This window comes from Chiroxiphia lanceolata, chromosome 1 (assembly GCF_009829145.1).
Source record: "Chiroxiphia lanceolata isolate bChiLan1 chromosome 1, bChiLan1.pri, whole genome shotgun sequence".
Classification (NCBI taxonomy): Eukaryota; Metazoa; Chordata; class Aves; order Passeriformes; family Pipridae; genus Chiroxiphia; species Chiroxiphia lanceolata.
Genome location: NC_045637.1, coordinates 41,197,749 through 41,215,281, shown reverse-complemented (window position 1 = coordinate 41,215,281; position 17,533 = coordinate 41,197,749).

The window sequence follows — 17,533 nt, the reverse complement described above, 5'->3', positions numbered from 1 at the left end:
TGATTCCACGGAAGATGTTGGTTTGCCAGAGATGAGTTTAGCTAATACTTTTAGCAAGCAAATTATAACCCTATTCTGCCATTTTGCAGTTTATCTTTTCTTGTGAAGAAATTAGTGCTTAGGCAAAATAATGAGTCATTATTTTACTTTCTTTGAAGTGAGAACTGAGAAGAAAAAATGGTAAATTACTGATCACCATGGATACCTGCTCTTTTCATAATACAGGTACTTTTATAATAATTACTTAAAGGAAAATGTGTAAATTATCTGATAAGATACTGTTCTTCAGGGGGAAAAAAACAAAATCTTTACCTCTCCCTTAGCTTAAGAAACCAAGAATAAATAATTTTTCACAATGTTGTCAATGGCAAAACTCTAAGGTGCATGGGCTGGGTGTGTAGAATGTGGCAAATTTTTTTTAGATTAAACATTCCTGTTTACTAAAATTACCATCACTATTAATTTGCAGGCAGTTACTCAAAATACGCATTTTTGCAGTGGTCTTTGCAAAATCTCAAGGTAAACCATCTGACTTCCTAATTAAAGCCTATAACACTAAAGGGAATCTGATTATGTCCCAGTGATACCTCTTTGCTCCAGAGGAAATTGCAGCTCTGTGTCTCAGGTTGCTGTATCTACACATAAGTGAACAGTTTCTGCTGCTCACAGATGACAGATAGAGAAGAGGAAACATCATTTATGTTTGTGACCAGCAAGGTTCTAAAATGGAAAGGCAGAGATCTTAGATCTTCCAGAGTACTTTGATATGACTGTTTTTGGCCATGCAGACTAAATCTCAAAGTGATTTGGAGTCGTGCAGCCCAGCATATTATTCACTCTTGGCTCTTCATTTTCAGTTTTACAGTTTTAATATAAGCTATGAACTGCATATCCAGTGAGAAAGCAAGTCTGAAACAATGATGTCAACAGAACCTTAGATTCTGTTCAATTAGCATTTCTCTTTTTCTGATACCCAAAAAACTTAACATTTGAAGTCTTTGCGCTCATGGGAACAAGAATTTTTGGTCTCTGTCAATGCCAGATGCCAGCTGCAACTGTTTGTTTCTTTATTTCTTTGATTTTGAATTTGTTTGTTGTCTTTTTTTTTTGGAGGGTCTTAATCTAAGGACCTAAAGTATCAGAATGACATTCCCTGAGTTGAAGCAAATAGATTTCAATATTTCAGAAACAATTGTACGTCTAGCAAGTATTTTAATACTACATTTTGATTACTTTCTTAGTAGCCACTCTGTACACTCACAAGCTGACCTCTCTGTGAAGGTTATTCTATACTTGTGAAAAGCTAACTTTGACAATTTAATAGCATTGTGTTTGGGCATGAGTAATGCCATGAATCTTTTCTTATTTTATACACAAAAGGGAAAAGAAATAGATGTATGAAAAGTAAGAGTGGGCACAAAACACTGTAAAGTGAATTTTTAAAATGTTGGTTTCATGCTGCCTTGGGCCAAGAACAAGTTTTGCAGTGTGCTTCTACACACACCTACTCACTTAATTCCAGGTCTTCTGCTTTTTCCAATACTGGAAATACCAATCCCAGCAGGTGTGGCATGGATAACTGCTTCATTCAAACAGACGAGCAGCACTGGTGCAAGGTGAATGAGACCTAAATGGGGTAAAGTCTCAAATCCCCCAGAGTAAATCTCTGATATTCTGTATGTAAGGCTAACCCTCCTGAAAAGTCACTGAAACCCTTAAAGTCTCCATTACTGTTTATTTCCCTCTGCAGAAGACAAATATCAAGGAATGTAAACGAAAGTATTAATTAATAAAACGGAGTGGAGAACAATTAAAAAAAACAAACCAGAAAATCAAATTACAGAATATTAGAAAAGGGGTGGTATTATGGTAAACAAATGTCGTTATCAATTACTTGACATAAGAGACATTGCATGGGACTGTTCTCATCCTGGATTAATATTGTACTGGTAAGCAATTCTAGAAACACTGCATCAGTCCACATGTAAGGTGGTATGGATGGACAATGACAGAGTGCACACAGTCATTGACTGGGGGGAAAATGGATGAAAAAAAAACTGGTTAAAAATGGATACCATTGATTTTCCTTTGTCTCAATCCAATTACAGTACACTGAGATTCAATGGGCATATGAAGCTTGATGAAGTTCAACAGAGATTTTACAGGTGTAAAGAATATCCGTCCATGTAATAGTGTTCTTGAGCTTTGCTTTTTAACGGTTTGTTCTGTTAATTAGTCAATAAAATAACTAGATTCAGAAGAGATGTAGTTTTGCTAATGAAGCTAAGGGAGTCTGACGTCTTCCTTCACAACTCTAGTGGCAGAAGTCAGCATGGTACAGTGCACACTAGTTTCCTGATGTAGAAGTGTAGTTTTTCAGATGTGTAGTGTCCTGCACAGTTCTGTAGGACTCCTATATTCCCTGAAATCCTATGGATTTTCTAGTCCAAAGATGTGGTCACCAGCTGTCTCTCTAAGACAGCTGTACTAGGGCTGTCATTATTGTTATTATTAACCTTAGGAATTGGTATTGTTCAAGACAAACAAGTAAGTTTTTGCAGTTTGAGAGCTGAAAACCACTCCAGAATATCATTACATTAGTGGTTTATTAAACAAAGAAATACATCATACCCATACATTTGATTCCTACGTTTAGGCTGCAGTAAAGTCCCCTTACTACAAACTTTCCTTTCTAAGAAGGCAAAGTTTGGAGAAGTAAAACTGGTAGTAGGCTAACGATTAGATTTAATCATCTTAGAGGTCTTTTCTAACCTTAACAGTTCTATGATTCTGTGTTCTGTGAGGGGTTTACCTCAATCTTGCTGTAGTTTGCTGTTCTCTTCCACAAAGCATAAAAGGAACTTGCTGTATGCAGTGCTTGATGCACTTTGACTTTTCAGGCTATCTATGGTCAAGAATATAACACTCTCTAATGCAGCATTTTTTCACTTTGATGCCTCTGTTTTCTACTTTCATTTATTTCAGCTGTCTCCTCGATATCAAATGTTCTAATGTTTTTGGCAGAGATTGCTACAAAAAAAGGGCAGTTGGGAACTTAATTGTTTCAGTTTCTTTCAAGTTTATATACTGTCCCTGTTTTGCCATATAGTAATTCTTACAGAGCATGCAAGGGCATTCTAGTCACAAGAATTTATCGCTACCTTCTGTATTTCCATAATTTCGTGAAGTGTATACACAGCATCAGAGACCTGCCATTTGAGAGAGTACTTGAGGGCTTAACACATGGCACATATTGAGCCTGCAAGTCTAGAGCAGCATCTGGCTTAGAGTGTTCTACAGGTAGAAGAGATTGAACTGCAGATCTGCACATGAATGGTCAGTTTTGGACATCAATAAAACTATATGTTGAACTCAGAAGAGTTCAGTGAAAAAAACATCAAAAAGAGAAGGTCTGGATGACAGGACTACACAAGGCTGAAGAAACAGTTCTGTTAGCCTGTCCAAAAAAAGACAGCCTTGCTACCAGCCTTCTAAGAGGTAAAACATACATTGAGTTGCAAAAATAGATGGTACAAAATATTGCAAACAGTGTGTATTCCAGCATAGTTCCACAGATCTAATGAACTAAATGATTGATAGCCCTACATGACAAGTTTTAGCAATTCGATGAGTAGTGACTCTTTTTCTGCCACTAACATCAGATAATACAATTTGGTGCATGTAAGTGCAACTCTAAGCAATAGCAGAGAATACAACTGAGTTTTGCTCCTTTACACCCAGCCCCCAAGACCCAAGAGGTCTCTAAATCCATAGTGAAATACTATCTCCACAGTAATTTTTTCTCCATGCATATTTTGTTGTTATATGTTGCATTTTTGTCTTTGGTTATGTTAAAGGTTTACAATGACTTTTCTGGGACAACTGAACCCACAGACAGGCTGAATCTGGTCTAGTTTTACTCATCAGCATACAGGTTAGATGAAACTCATCCAGATTTTCCAACAAATCACCCTTTAATTGAAAGAGTCTCATCTTAACTTAGTTAACACTGCCCATTTTTATATTCTAAGCCATATTCATAAAATTAAAATTACATTCTTCTATATTTTAGAACAACTCCCAACAGAACGCACACATACAGTTCTTTAACACAATGATAGTTCCCTGGTACAGGATATTCTTATGTCTATTTATTGCAAACAAGGTCATTAAATTCCACAAGTATGTATGTATGGCCAGTCTTCGCGAACGAAGATTTGGGAAGGGTCTTTGTCCTTCGAGCCTGCGCAGTGGATTTTTTAGGTGAGACACAGTGTGCGCTGAGCTGAGCCCACCCTTTAATCCTAAGGTTCATCTACCGGGGCCGAGCAAGCTTGGACGGTGGCAGTGAGCCGCATCCTAACCACTAGACCACCAGAGGGCCCCAAATTCCACAAGTACTTTGATTACATATCTATAGTCTTTTGAAGTCATAAAAAATTAACATAGGTTTCATCTAGGGAGAATGCAAACGTTCCACCCATAACACCGACTATAGCAAAAATTATGGGAGTAGTATTGTCATAGACTACACGTCACCCTATGATTTTGAGACTTGTCATACATGCAGTGTCAGTTACTGCTCTGAAGATTTTCTACTATAATTCTCAAGCCATGGAAGAAGACGTCTAAATCCCTACAATATAGGCAATGAGACAGAACTCTAATTCATATGAAAATTCATTACTGAATCAGAAACCAAATGTCATTTACCAGAAAGGATGATAAAGTGCTAGGTAAATGTTTCACTGCTAAAGGGTCTTTCCTGAGCCAGTTCCTTCATTTTGAAGAGATGATCCACACAGGGCTTTTCTGTTTGGTTGGGATTCTGAGGAGTGAGTTTGGTTTTGGTGGTTTTGTCTGGAGGAGAAATTTGTTGGGGTTTTTATGGGAGTTCCTGTAGGAATGAAATATCAAAAATTATGAAAAAAGGTAACATTATTTTTTCTTTTATTTGAAATAAGAGAATTGTTTACTTCCATCTTTCATCTCTTGTTTTGCAAAGTCTTTTGTGCATATGAAGGCCTGTTCAAATCTGTGCCATTTACACTTACAAGCATTTTTGCACCACTTTCATCAAATTGATTTGGTCCTCAGCTCCTTCAATACAGAAGTTCCTTTTCAGAAAATGAAGAGAATGAAGCCAAGACATTAATCTACAGAGAAATCACAGCATTAACATTCCATCTCAAATGACATGTTATTGTAATATAGGCAAAGACCAATATATCTTTGTGGATTTATTTCTCAATGTCTGGCTGCATTTTATAGCATTATTTAATCAAAATCATAAGACAATAGAATATCTAGGTTTGACTGTCAGCCAATAATCCCACAAGTATTAAAGGCTATGTCCTATTCCTCTTGCCTGAGGATTATATCAATTCTACTTATTCCTAAAGACTAGCAAGCATAAGGATGAGTATTTTGAGAAAGCTAAGAAAAGGGTAAGCTTGTTAAAGAGCTTTGATTTACTGCAGTTTATTAAGACGAAGCTTCAAAAGGCATATTAATAGTCATTTTCTGTGGAGATGTGCTGTCCAGTGCTCACTAATATTTTTTCATCTGTTCATTGCTTTATGGTTCTTACATATATGCTAATTTATTATCAAGAAGTCCTCTGGAAGAGTCTATGTTGGCCTTAAAGTCGCTACTAGCCTATGTTGGATAGATTAAACAAATATTGTTGATAGATTAAACAAATAATGTATTTGCCCAGCTGCTAAAACTCAGGGAAAATATTTTTATCTGCTCATCTATGCCTCACTTAAGTCACAGATATTAGGTTTTTTAAAATGAAACTAAATTAAAGCACAATTTTTGTCTCCCTACCTTCGCATACTCCCAAAGGAGCTGTAATTTAAGATGTTGTGGACACGCTCAGGCAACAAAAATTGTTATCCACTGGTATTCTCATCCAGCAGCTGGCAAATGTGAACATATGAAATGTGTAGGAGCAGATAAGGCTACTAGTGGAACAGATGTCTTTTCATAGTGAATCTGGCAAAAGGTAAAAAAAAATATATTCGATTTTTTCAGTTTTTTCATCTGCTTCTGCGTGATACATTCAATGCTCTAGTGGACATGTTAAGTAGCAATAATTTTTGAAGATTCCTTGAGAACTGGCATCCTGACTATGGAAAAAAGACACAGCCTTGGAATTAAGAAAACTCTTGGCATTTATCTTGGCTTAATTTTCCCTTTCTAAGAGCTAATTTATTCTAAAAATAAATCCCTAACTCCAGCAAAATGAACACATTTGCCATTTTCCCTTCATACATCAACCCAAGTCCCTCACTGTCTTCTTTCACTTCAAGTTCACAAGACACCATTTAATGTGTATCTTGGTGGGACAGGCACTTGGTTATCAGCCCCCGTGCAAATCCATAAGACACGACTGCAATAATGAATTGCATAGACCACACTCTGCATTATCAGAGCACTGATGCTCACTGTGTTGGGCACCAGCCAAGCCAACTTACAAACTCTTCTGTATAATGCATTGTTTCCACCTCTCAAAAGCTACACAACAAAGGGCTTCTTTACAAATTTTCAGATCAGATTCCATCAGAACAGAAAGCTGAGCACACCTGGGAAACTCCCGCTCATCGGAAATGTTGCTGAAAAGTGACAGAAATGAAGTAATGATTTGTTAAATATTTGTGATGGTATACTGTATCCTTTCACCTAAGGTGAGACAGATTTTGGAGTTCTCTAAGGTTCTCTTATGCTCCTGGTGAAGTTTCAAAGACTGTAAGTATGTCTTACTGGTTAGAATTAGTTGCCAGAAAAAATGAGAAATTTCTTATGGCAATGCTGTGGGAGTGGGGTGGGGAATATCCTCCCTAGGATCACTTAGAGGGAGCTAAAGCAAATTTTTAGTAATTATGTAAAAACTAGAGACTTGGAAACACAGAACATATGAAAAAAAAAAAAGTGCTAAAACAAAAATCAGGAAAGGAAGATAAGCGGATTTCCAGGACTGACAGAGTGAAGGGAGCATTTCCAAGGAGCCTCAGATTCTCAGACAAACTCAGCTTATTGTTCCCATGGACTTTTGATACAAGTTTTGTACAACAGGTTAAGACAGAGAACAGCCATGCACATGTTGGAGAGAAGGACCTGGAACAAATACTGCTGCCTACCCAGTTGTGCTCCTCTCTGACCTACATCCCCACCTCCCACTCTGAGCCTCTCTGGTAGCTCTGGTACCTTCAACTTGCTTCACTTGCAGCAAAAACAAAAGTTCAAACAGATGCTTTTGGATGAGAAATGTTCCAGGCCACCTCTTCCACAATCCAAACTGCTCCCCACACTGTGATCAGCCTTGGTCTTCAGAGCTAAAGCTGCTTTCCTTAAATACTCCCTATACCATTTTCAAGCTGCTTACACAAGCATTCTTATCAAGTAACCTCAAGAAAACTTTTGCTATTACAGTTGTCTAAACAATGTATCATTAACAACCTCAAGATTAATGTAATTATTATGCTGTAAGCTATAGAAAATCTTACCTATTTTACAAAGTTAAAATATGACATGGATGCATTCCAGGCATCCAAGAATTCGACTTCCTGTGGCTGAAATAAATGGCAGATCAGTATTTACAAGGAAAAGTAAATGGTTCTGCTGGCAAAGGGACAGGATTTTCAGTGTTAAATTTCTCACTTGGGTTCATTCCTGACAAGCATTGCTGCCAGGCACTATGGTTCCACACACATGCACACATGTAAGCTAAACATTGCCCAGGAAATCAGTAATCTTATCAAAATTAATTATCCCTTTTAGAAGGGGAAATAGTTCCAAATAGTTCCAAAACCAACATTTTCTTTTTTCACCCTGAAGTTTTCCTGATGTGATGTCTCATTATAAATTTTCCTTGACGTGATGTCCACTTGAGCCAGTCACTGCTCAGGAGAGGCCAGGGACCACTCCTAGTGGGTAGCACTTCTCATGTCATCATGATTTGTAAGTAGGATTTAGTACTAAGGATGCTCACTGTTAATTCCTACCGGCCTCAGTGTCTGAAAAGTAATAAATAAATCCAGATAACAGTTAATTTTCCTCATGCAGACACAGAAATTACACAGAGCTTATCCTAAATTAGTTTTGTTTGCATGTCAATTGCTGCATTTTGCAAGTCGAATATTTATATTTTAGTGCTTAGGGGGAAACAAAAAGTGATGCAAGTAGAAATCAGGTACATGGTTAGAGAACCCTCACTTTAATCAGGATCATTTAATGCTTGGGGAAAGAGAAATGGACTGCAGTGTTGAGAAGCTCCAAGATGTAGTTCTGGGTGGTAGAAAGTGTATCTTGTGCAGGAGCCAGGATCCATAAGGTTTTTTTCTGGAAACCTCTTCTAAAACTCCACCATAAAATCCTCATGAACTGAGGATCATAAAGGACAGTAGCTCAACAAGCAGGAAAAACATGTGAATCAGTGTGCCCTTAGCTTGAGGTCGCATATTTCCCCCTTCCTACCTTAGCTGAGATCACCCGTATCTGTTGCTGAGTGAGCACCACTCCCACCAGATGGAGTTTCCTCCACAGCATCACTGCTGCTACTGTCTGCTCGCTTACAGGGAGCAAAATCTTTTGTATGCTGCATAGTTCTACCCTGAGGACAAGGTAAAGTTCACCTGAGGTGCATACACTTGGGCAAAACCAGGAGGTTTGGATTTGCACCAGAAACAGGGTAGGTAATATAGAGATGTTCTTATTATTTCTGAGCACTGCTTACACAGAGCCAAGGCCTTTTCTGCTTTTCATGCTGCCACACTGGTGAGGAAGTTGGGAGTGTAGGGTGGGTTGGAAGGAGACACAGCTGGGACAGGTGACCCCAACTGACCAAAGGGATTTTCCAGACCACATGACATCTTATTCAGTATATAAAGTGGGGGGAAGAAGGGGAGAAAATTGGAGTGATGGTGTTTGTCTTCCCAAATAACTGTTATATGATAGGGCCCTGCTCTCCCGGAGATGGCTGAACACCTGCCTGCCCATGGGAAGTGGTGAATTAATTCCTTTTTTTTCTTTGCTTGTGTGCACAGCTTTTGCTTTCCCTATTAAATTGTCTTTATCTCAACCCATGAGTTTTCTGGCTTTTACCCTTACAATTCTCTCCCTGATCCTGCTGGTGGAGGAGGAGTGAGAAAGTGGCTGCATGGAGCTTGGTTGATGTCTGGGGCTAAACCATGACAGCAGGTTACCCTGAAGATACCAAGGAGCAGAAAAACAAAATAAAAACCTTACAAAAAAAAAGTCACAACATACCTGAGTATTCAATACAAGGCAGAAACAGGAGGATGCTGTTTCTGGAGCAGGTCAGAATAGTTAATGACACACCCATTTTGCGCAATCTTGGCCACAAACCTGAGGTTTTTTGCCTCTTTTTACTGACTGGCAGAATTATGGGTCCCAAGTGCAGATTTAAATTAATTCTTTGCTTGTTACCACTGAGATAATCTTTCTAGAAGAATTCCTGGCTGCCTGGTGCTATCCAGATTGAGTTGAAGGTGTCATGAATTTCTCATTTTTTTTACTAAGAAAGAAAAAACCCCACCAACCTATTTTTGGAAGCTCCATCTGTGCTAGTGCTACTGTGATAAGAGATGGAAGTACTTGAACTGTCTCTTTCCTCATCCTATAAAAAGGGTTATCAGCAAAAAGGGCAACATACAGGTTGTATATGTTCCTGTTTCTGTAGCAACAGGTTGACTGGGGCACTGAGACAGGTCCTCTTGTTCAAGCTGTCTGTGAGAAACGCTGATGGTCGAAATTTGCTCTGCTGGCCCTTTAACATTGTTTTAGCTTTTGTAGATCGTTACAAGCCTCTCTACTCTACCTTGAAAATTATTGTTTCATCTAAACATTAAAACACAAGAAGAAATGCAACTTAAAATTAATCATAGAATTATAGACTAGTTTTTATTGGAAAGAACGTTAAAGATCTTCCAATTCCCCTTGTCACAGGCAGGGACACCTTGCATTAAACCATGTTGCTCAAATGATTGGGCAGGTTATGGCACAGGACACAGGATATAGAAGTGTTCCTAGACTAGGGTAGTCCAGCTGGCAATTAAGCTATATTAGTCCATCAGCAAGCATATTACTCTGTGTTCACATATTGTAGGAACAACAGCAGGTTAGAATAACGTGTACCATATAAACCACAGTTTACCTAAAAACAGTATCGTGTACACAGGGCTGCATTGGTCTAGCCTTCAGCAGCTGAGAATACCAGTGCTCTTGAATATATAAACTGAAGAAGAACAGTCTACTTCTGGGCTTGGCATAGACCTAGAACTGATCAAAGACGTGAAAAGTAATGTGGACCCAGCTACAAAGTGGTCTGAGGCTACACGTTTACGAGTCACTTATTATAGCAATCAACCTCACAAAAGCCTGGCTGAAGCCACAAACAGACAATAGAAACACTTGTAGTCAAGAAGCAATGAAAAGTGTTCAGTCAAGGACACATCAAAAAATAAGTAATAGTATCGCAAAACTCTAGAAAGGGTATTGAAAACAGGTAATCGACATCACATGCACAAGCAAAGCATGAAACACTGAGTATTGTGATTTCTATTTGTGTGGCACCAAACTTAAAGGTAACATGAAGAGTTTAGAAGAAATTATTTTCATTATCTGTGTAAAGTGCCAGTAAGTCTTTGTATTCCAGCTCACAAATAGAGATCTGTCATTAGCCAGTATTTCAGCAACAAGCTAGGGAGAAAATCAGGACTATATCTACACATAACTCCCCCTATATATGTATAAAAGCAGTATGGCTTTCTTCCTTGTTTATGCTCCCATTTTACATTTGTGGAAGATATAACAGCTTCTTCTTCACTTATTTCACTCTTTAAAAGATTTTTAGTAGATGTCTTTTACAAGGTCTACCTTCTCCCTTTCCCATCCCACAGAAATCAGACTACATGTGATAACTTCATAGATCTCTTTTCTTCCAATCTTTTCCAGACCTCTCTGCCTATGACTTGGTTGTGTTTGTTTTTTGGGTTGTGTCTGGTGGTTTGTGGTTTTTTTCACAAAATAAATCTTCTGGACTGCTTTCCAGAATGTCTGAGTTTGGTTTTCTTGATAAAAGGAGAGAAGGGTAAAAGAGCTTTTTGTCTTCTGTTCACAAGGCATATTTCCAGTGTATTGCCTCAGAAGTACACCAGCTTGTTCTTCATGCTTTGTGATGATTTGAATAGCATGTGCTTTCTGGCAATGTTCCTCATTCTAGGGAAGATTTTAGTAGTCTGAATGAGGTGCTAAACACATCATGAGTAAGGGGGTTGAAGGGTAAGAAGGAGTCCCAAGATTAAAGTCGGCTTTGCCCCAGAACAGATGACTGCCTCTGCCTCTGGAAAGGGACGGAAACAACTCACAAAGCGATAGATGTTGACAGCTCACAGACTAAAAAATTTGGAAGTATTTGAACACTTAAATGAAGGGGGAGCAGTGGGAGAGCAGTGGGGGAGAAAAGGTATGAAGGAAAGCCTGACTCTCTGAGACTCATAACTTGGGCCCGATAAATACTACAAAGAAAAAAAAGGACTTCATGTGGTTTCATCGTGATATTCAGTAATCAGTATTTGCTACTCTGCTCAGCTCCCTGATTTTTATTTCAATCAGCTTTTCTGCAACAGGAAGCTTTTATTCTTCTTTGGCCACAAGCAGTCCCATTGACTCTTACAAGATCTCTTTGCTACATGTATATTTGAAAGATATTAATGATTTGCCCTATTTCTTAAAGAAATATCTCCAAGACTCGCACTATATTCCTGAAAAATCACTCATCTAGATTTGAAAAATTAGTAGTGTCTTCTTACTTTACTCGTTTAAATCATTAGAGTTAAATAACTTAAATAAAGTTATTTAGTTGATTGCTTCTGTCATCAAGCAGATATGAAACATGAAAGTATCCAAGTAAAAGCTGAGAGCAAGTGTTAAATAGCCAGTGACTAAATTGCATTTGTGACTAAATTTTGAAAAATTAAGAAATATTTCTTATAAGCATACTAAAATATAAACTCTGTTTATTTGGTTTAATAGTTATGAGCAATGTACCATTAGGCAGCTTTTGATAGTCTCTCTCAGTGGAAAGCTCTGTTTGACACTGACCAAGTAGCTCTTTACTCACAAGCTCATAAGACCATCTCATCACCATGGCTACCATTGTAATCCTTTTTATTACCATTTAGTAACCAAAAAGGGTTACAAGAGAAAAAAATATAAGATTCTTCACTCTCAACTTCCAAATCACAAAGTACATGTGAGGGACCTTCATATTAATGTCGCTGAAGCACTTTGGTGCACTAACAGGAGGAGTTAAATACACATGCTTGTTATGACACTCTCAGTTCTCAGAGCAAATAAGCATCTGTAGGGGGGAAAGGCAGATAACTAAATTTCCAGAAAAACTGTATAATCCAAACATCAAAGAGCTATAAAAGATTATGATTAACTTCTCACTTTCCCCGTCGTTAAGGGCTGACCTACATGACCATGTTAGAGATGTGCGTCTGTGTCCTCAGACAGAGAAAAGTTCACTTCTAGTTAGCTGTGGGCATGAAGTAAAAGAGGTAATGGTGAAGCTGCTCTCCCTGCATCGTATTTCATCCAAGAATCCAACTATTTTACTGAAATAAGTGTATGATTCTTTCCAGATAATGAATTATATTTCTTGACTGGTTTGAAACTTAATGGCTTTTGTGGCAGTGCGGCTTATCACTAGCAGGTGTTTTGCACCACAGAGTGAGAGAGGAAAGCATTAATTTCTTTTTCTCTTTCTTTGATTTTTATATTCAGCCATCATTATAAGTATTCCAAAATATTTAAAAACATCCTTTGAAAGATTAACTGTCATAATCACATTGAGCTCCTCTTTAGAGGTCCTTCTAATGTGTGATATATCTTTCACCAGATCACTAGAGTGTGTGCTAAGTTTCTAAAATTTCTTTAATGTAAGGTATGTTAGTTAATTCAACCCAGCAGACAACATGGCAATATTCAAGTCAACTATATTTCAATATTTTTATCAGCTCTGTGTGCAATTTCTATTAAAGCTGGTAAGAATTCCATCTCAATATTTGCATTTGACACACTTGTATCCTTTTGACATATCAAAATTCTATTTATCCTTTTTAGCAATCTTTATATGTTTCTATGGATTTTTTTCCATTCTAGTCCAAACAACTTTGTTTCTCATTTGAGAAAATTTGGTATAATCGTAGAAAGAAAATTAAATTCTAAATATTGTGAAGGTTACACTGAATGTATTCTTTGATACTTTGTCTTTGAAGGTGTGTCCTTGAACCTGAGGTTGTTCTCACATGTTTTCTTGCTCCTTTTTTGACTTATTAACTTAGAAAAATCTTGGCAGTAGTAACACCCCTTTACAAAAGCGTGTCCCTTCTTCTATGTTTGATCATCATCCCAAGATGAATATCTGGAGATTTTTTACCTTTTACCCTCAATTTTACAGATTGCTTTTAAAAAGATGAATCCAAAACCCACCACACTGATTTAATTAAGACAATGTACTGACTTTAATGGTCTTTATGTCTTATTATAAACTCAGTAAATATTGTTATCCTTGGAATAAAAGTCAAAATTAAAATCAAGAAGTATGTGAAATTCTAGACCGAAGACACCAACTAAGAGTAATATCAGACAAATCAAACTGCATGATATGGAATTTAAATAGTGTGCTGAAAAAGAAGATCTGGTATACTATCAATTATTGAACTGCACTTCAGCAATTGCTGATGAATCTTTAACAAATTTATTATCTTTTTGGTGTAATCTACCAGATAGACACCACATTTCAGTCCTAAAGTTCCTCTTAGGAGAATTACGAAGTTTAAGTGACAGTTACATACTTATTCAGCCCTATAATCAAATAACTGACAACTTTAACAGTGAGCTAACAAAACCAGCAGCAGATGAAAAACAGCTTAGGAGTGTGAGTTTGCATGCAATGACAAGTCTGACAGAGGAAAAAGCAAAATAATTTGACTATGTTTCTATCAGGTAAGAGGAAGAGGGTTGAATCTTGATAAAGAGAGGATATAAGATGAAAAACCTTACATTGCAAAACTATATTCTCTAAACTTCAGAGAGCTTAGCAAAGAGCCTTCATTGTGCTGAAAACAGAAAGAGTTAAGATTGTCTATGACATCTTACCGTGACAAAGCTAAAAATTTGAACAAGTTATTTGGAGCTTGCACAGAAGAGTTTAAATATCTTAGTTTTGCTGGGTTTTTATTAAACATCCATCTTGGAGAATAATAATTCCATAAGTGAACCATTGCAATAGGGAAGATAAGAAGCATGGTCATTTGTATTTCAGCTTTTGTAGGCAGAAGAACACTCAAGTCTTTTAGAAGTTTTGATGACGTTTGGACAGCTGCATTTTGTATTGCAGTTACTGCTGTTCTATTGCTTACTTTTGGTCCTGCAAGTGGATTCCTTTTCCCTAACTATTTAAATGTCCTTCAGATTCTCATGTTAGACTAACAAAGCCATTGAGGGATTTCTGGAACTAATATCCAATACAGCAAGAAGTACACAGTCTAGTTTAAGCCAGTAAATAAGTTTGTGTTGAAACTGATGAAATTATGTTGAAATTAATGAATTTAGAAGTATTGCTAAGTTCAACAGACTGATGAAGCAGGACACTCTCATTCACAAATAGAAAACAAACACCAAGAAATGCAAGGAATGCATTGCAGTTCAGTGAATTTTTGATACCAAAAAATCCCAAACCCCAAAGGCCAGAAAAACACATACATAGGGTTTGTGGTTGGATAATTTTTTATTATTATTCAGCAAGTGTTTTTGTTTCTCTTCCATTACCTTTTTGTTATAGTTTACTCATATTGTACTAATTAACTTTCTGTATATATATATACTTGGGTTTAGGGCAAGCTGTTCGGTTTTCTTTTGTTTTAAGAAAAGATCACTAATACCATCTATGTTTTGAACAAGTTTAGAACTGATTTCTAAGACTGCATGGTTCAGCTGCTGACCACCTCGGTGCCCTTCCAGCACACTGAGGTCTAACACTTATTCACACTGTTGCAGCGCCAGAACTCAGCTGCTCCCACAGATTGAAACTGTGGGAAAGCCAGGGCAGAGAGATTAGTTTGCTCCGTAGGACTCCATTTCAATGGAATGACGTTAAATTGAAACCAATAAGCTGTGACAGACACAGGTCAGCTTCTAGATGACTAATAGAGTGCAAAAGACACCATGCACATATTCTCCCATAACAGCTTCCCAACCCTTCAGTCCTACCTCACAGGGCTCTTGATTCTTCCAAATACTGAGTATGTAGAAGACTGTCAATCATGGCTAAATGAGAACAACCTGAAGCTTTGCCACAGGCCTTCTTTACTGATGTAAAACTTTGCTTTGATACTGTCACAAAGACATGACACATAATAAATACAGAAAAACCTAATAGAAGACATGACCAACAAAAAAACCCATGGACTAACTGGAAATAACTGCTCCTTTCTGATCTAGAACAGATGACCCAGAAAGAAAGGCTGTAAGAACAGCCAAAGGATTTAAAATCATAGCAAAAATCAGGGTTTGAAGAAAAGATTTCTTAGAGCAAATTATGTGGGGAGGCTGCGTCTTTGCCGCCACTGGAGTTTTTTTGAAAGAATTCATACAAGATTGAAAGAATTTGTGAAGATTAGTAAAGGGCAGTCTGATGTTGATGTCACCTGGCATGCTGGAAAGTTTATTCCTTTGCACCAAATAAATAGATCTGTTAATCTAATATCTTCCCTCCCTTAGAGAGCAAGATTCTCTGAAAGAATCTCTCACTTGAATAATTTTGCACTCTTCCACATCTGCACACTGTATTGGCAAATAAGCCATTTCCAAAGGTAGATAATGAGTGTGTTTTTACTTCAGAAGCTGCACCCTGGCTCTTCTGCTGAGCTCTCTTCTATCTGATTGATGAGGCACTCCTTCAAAGAGAAGTTATTTGACTTTTTTTATCCTCAGATTATTGAAGTTCTTCAAGACTAACTCATGAAAGGGTTAACCGGTGAAAAGGATCTCTCTCACATGAGTTTTATGCACAGGAGGAAGGGCTACATTCTAAAACTCAGATGTTGATCATTGGAATGGAGAAGGTTCAAGACCTGTAGGCTCATTATGAAGAAATCTCACCTCTTAGTGGCAATTCATTAAGTCATTTATTCCTTTGTTTCTCATCTAGGTCACCAGGTAGTGGCACTGAAGAATCATAAAGTACCAATCATGATTCACACTGCTCAAGGAAAACAACATCTGACTTTTTTCTTTTTTTAACCTGGACAGCACAAACTACTTAAAGTATTCAGAAAAAAACAGTCAGAGATATTCTGTATGCACAAATAATGATTACAAATCAGTGTCTTCTCAGGGCATGAGCATATGCTGTGAGCATGCCTAATGACCATCTGGAACAACTGTCTGTCAGCAGGCACAGCTCCCCCAAACTCCATAGCGAAGGTGACCCCCAGCTGTAATGGGGTCATACTTCGTTGACCAAGAGCTGATTTTGGCCTACCTCTTTTAATGGCTTCTTGAGGAGGTGCTGCATTCGTCAGGCTAGACTTTAAATTCCAAAAGTCTCTCCTTGGAGAAGTTATCGGGTTATTCCTAACACCTCTCATTTGTCTTTGCTTTCACTTAAAAGTAGATGGTCTGTGCACCCGCTGAGACAGTGAGATCCGTGCTGTGACCTGGGCGTATCCACACAAGAACAGAAGTAGAGAATTTCTACATTTATAGCAGTCAGCTATAAACTTATAAAGCCCTTCATACTTTTGATTGACTTTCTCTGAAACTGATATTATGAAAGGGAAAAAATTACTTTGATGTCTGTCTGTGAGACTCGATATCTTTTGATGCCTTCAAACACTGCAGCAATATCAGCCATGAACACGTGATAGTAGAGGCAAGTTGTTTATTGGTGTGCAGAACAGACAGCTACAATTCCCTGAGTAAAGATAGCAGTTCATAAAAAAGCAACTGAAATTTATTAGGCTAAAAAACTATTTCTTCAACTACCAGAAGAGAGGAAAAATGTAGATTCTTCCTGCTAGTCAGATTTTTATTTTAACCCTGCACAGTTAAAAACCCAAGAGTTTTACTCCATGGAATAAAGTTATTGCTAAAGTTAGGGGATCTTTTCTGCAGAGAAGAAGGTTCCAGGTTCAGCCAACGATACAGTTGAAAGAAAGGGGGTGGGTATGGACACTACAGAACAAGCACTATGACAAAATTTCTGCATGTGTTTAGGTGAGATCACCTCCAGCACTTGCATATAATCAAGAAAGTGCCCACAAGGCACCAGTATGGAGGAATTCCCCAAGTTCCTTGTATGGAACTTGGCATGCTCAGCTGCCTCTCATACTGCTGCACGGTGTAGGGGAACAAGCACAATGAGTTTCCAAAGCTGTATTCACATTGGGGTAACTGTACCTAAGTCTTTGGGACACAAAACCTGACTCAAATGCTA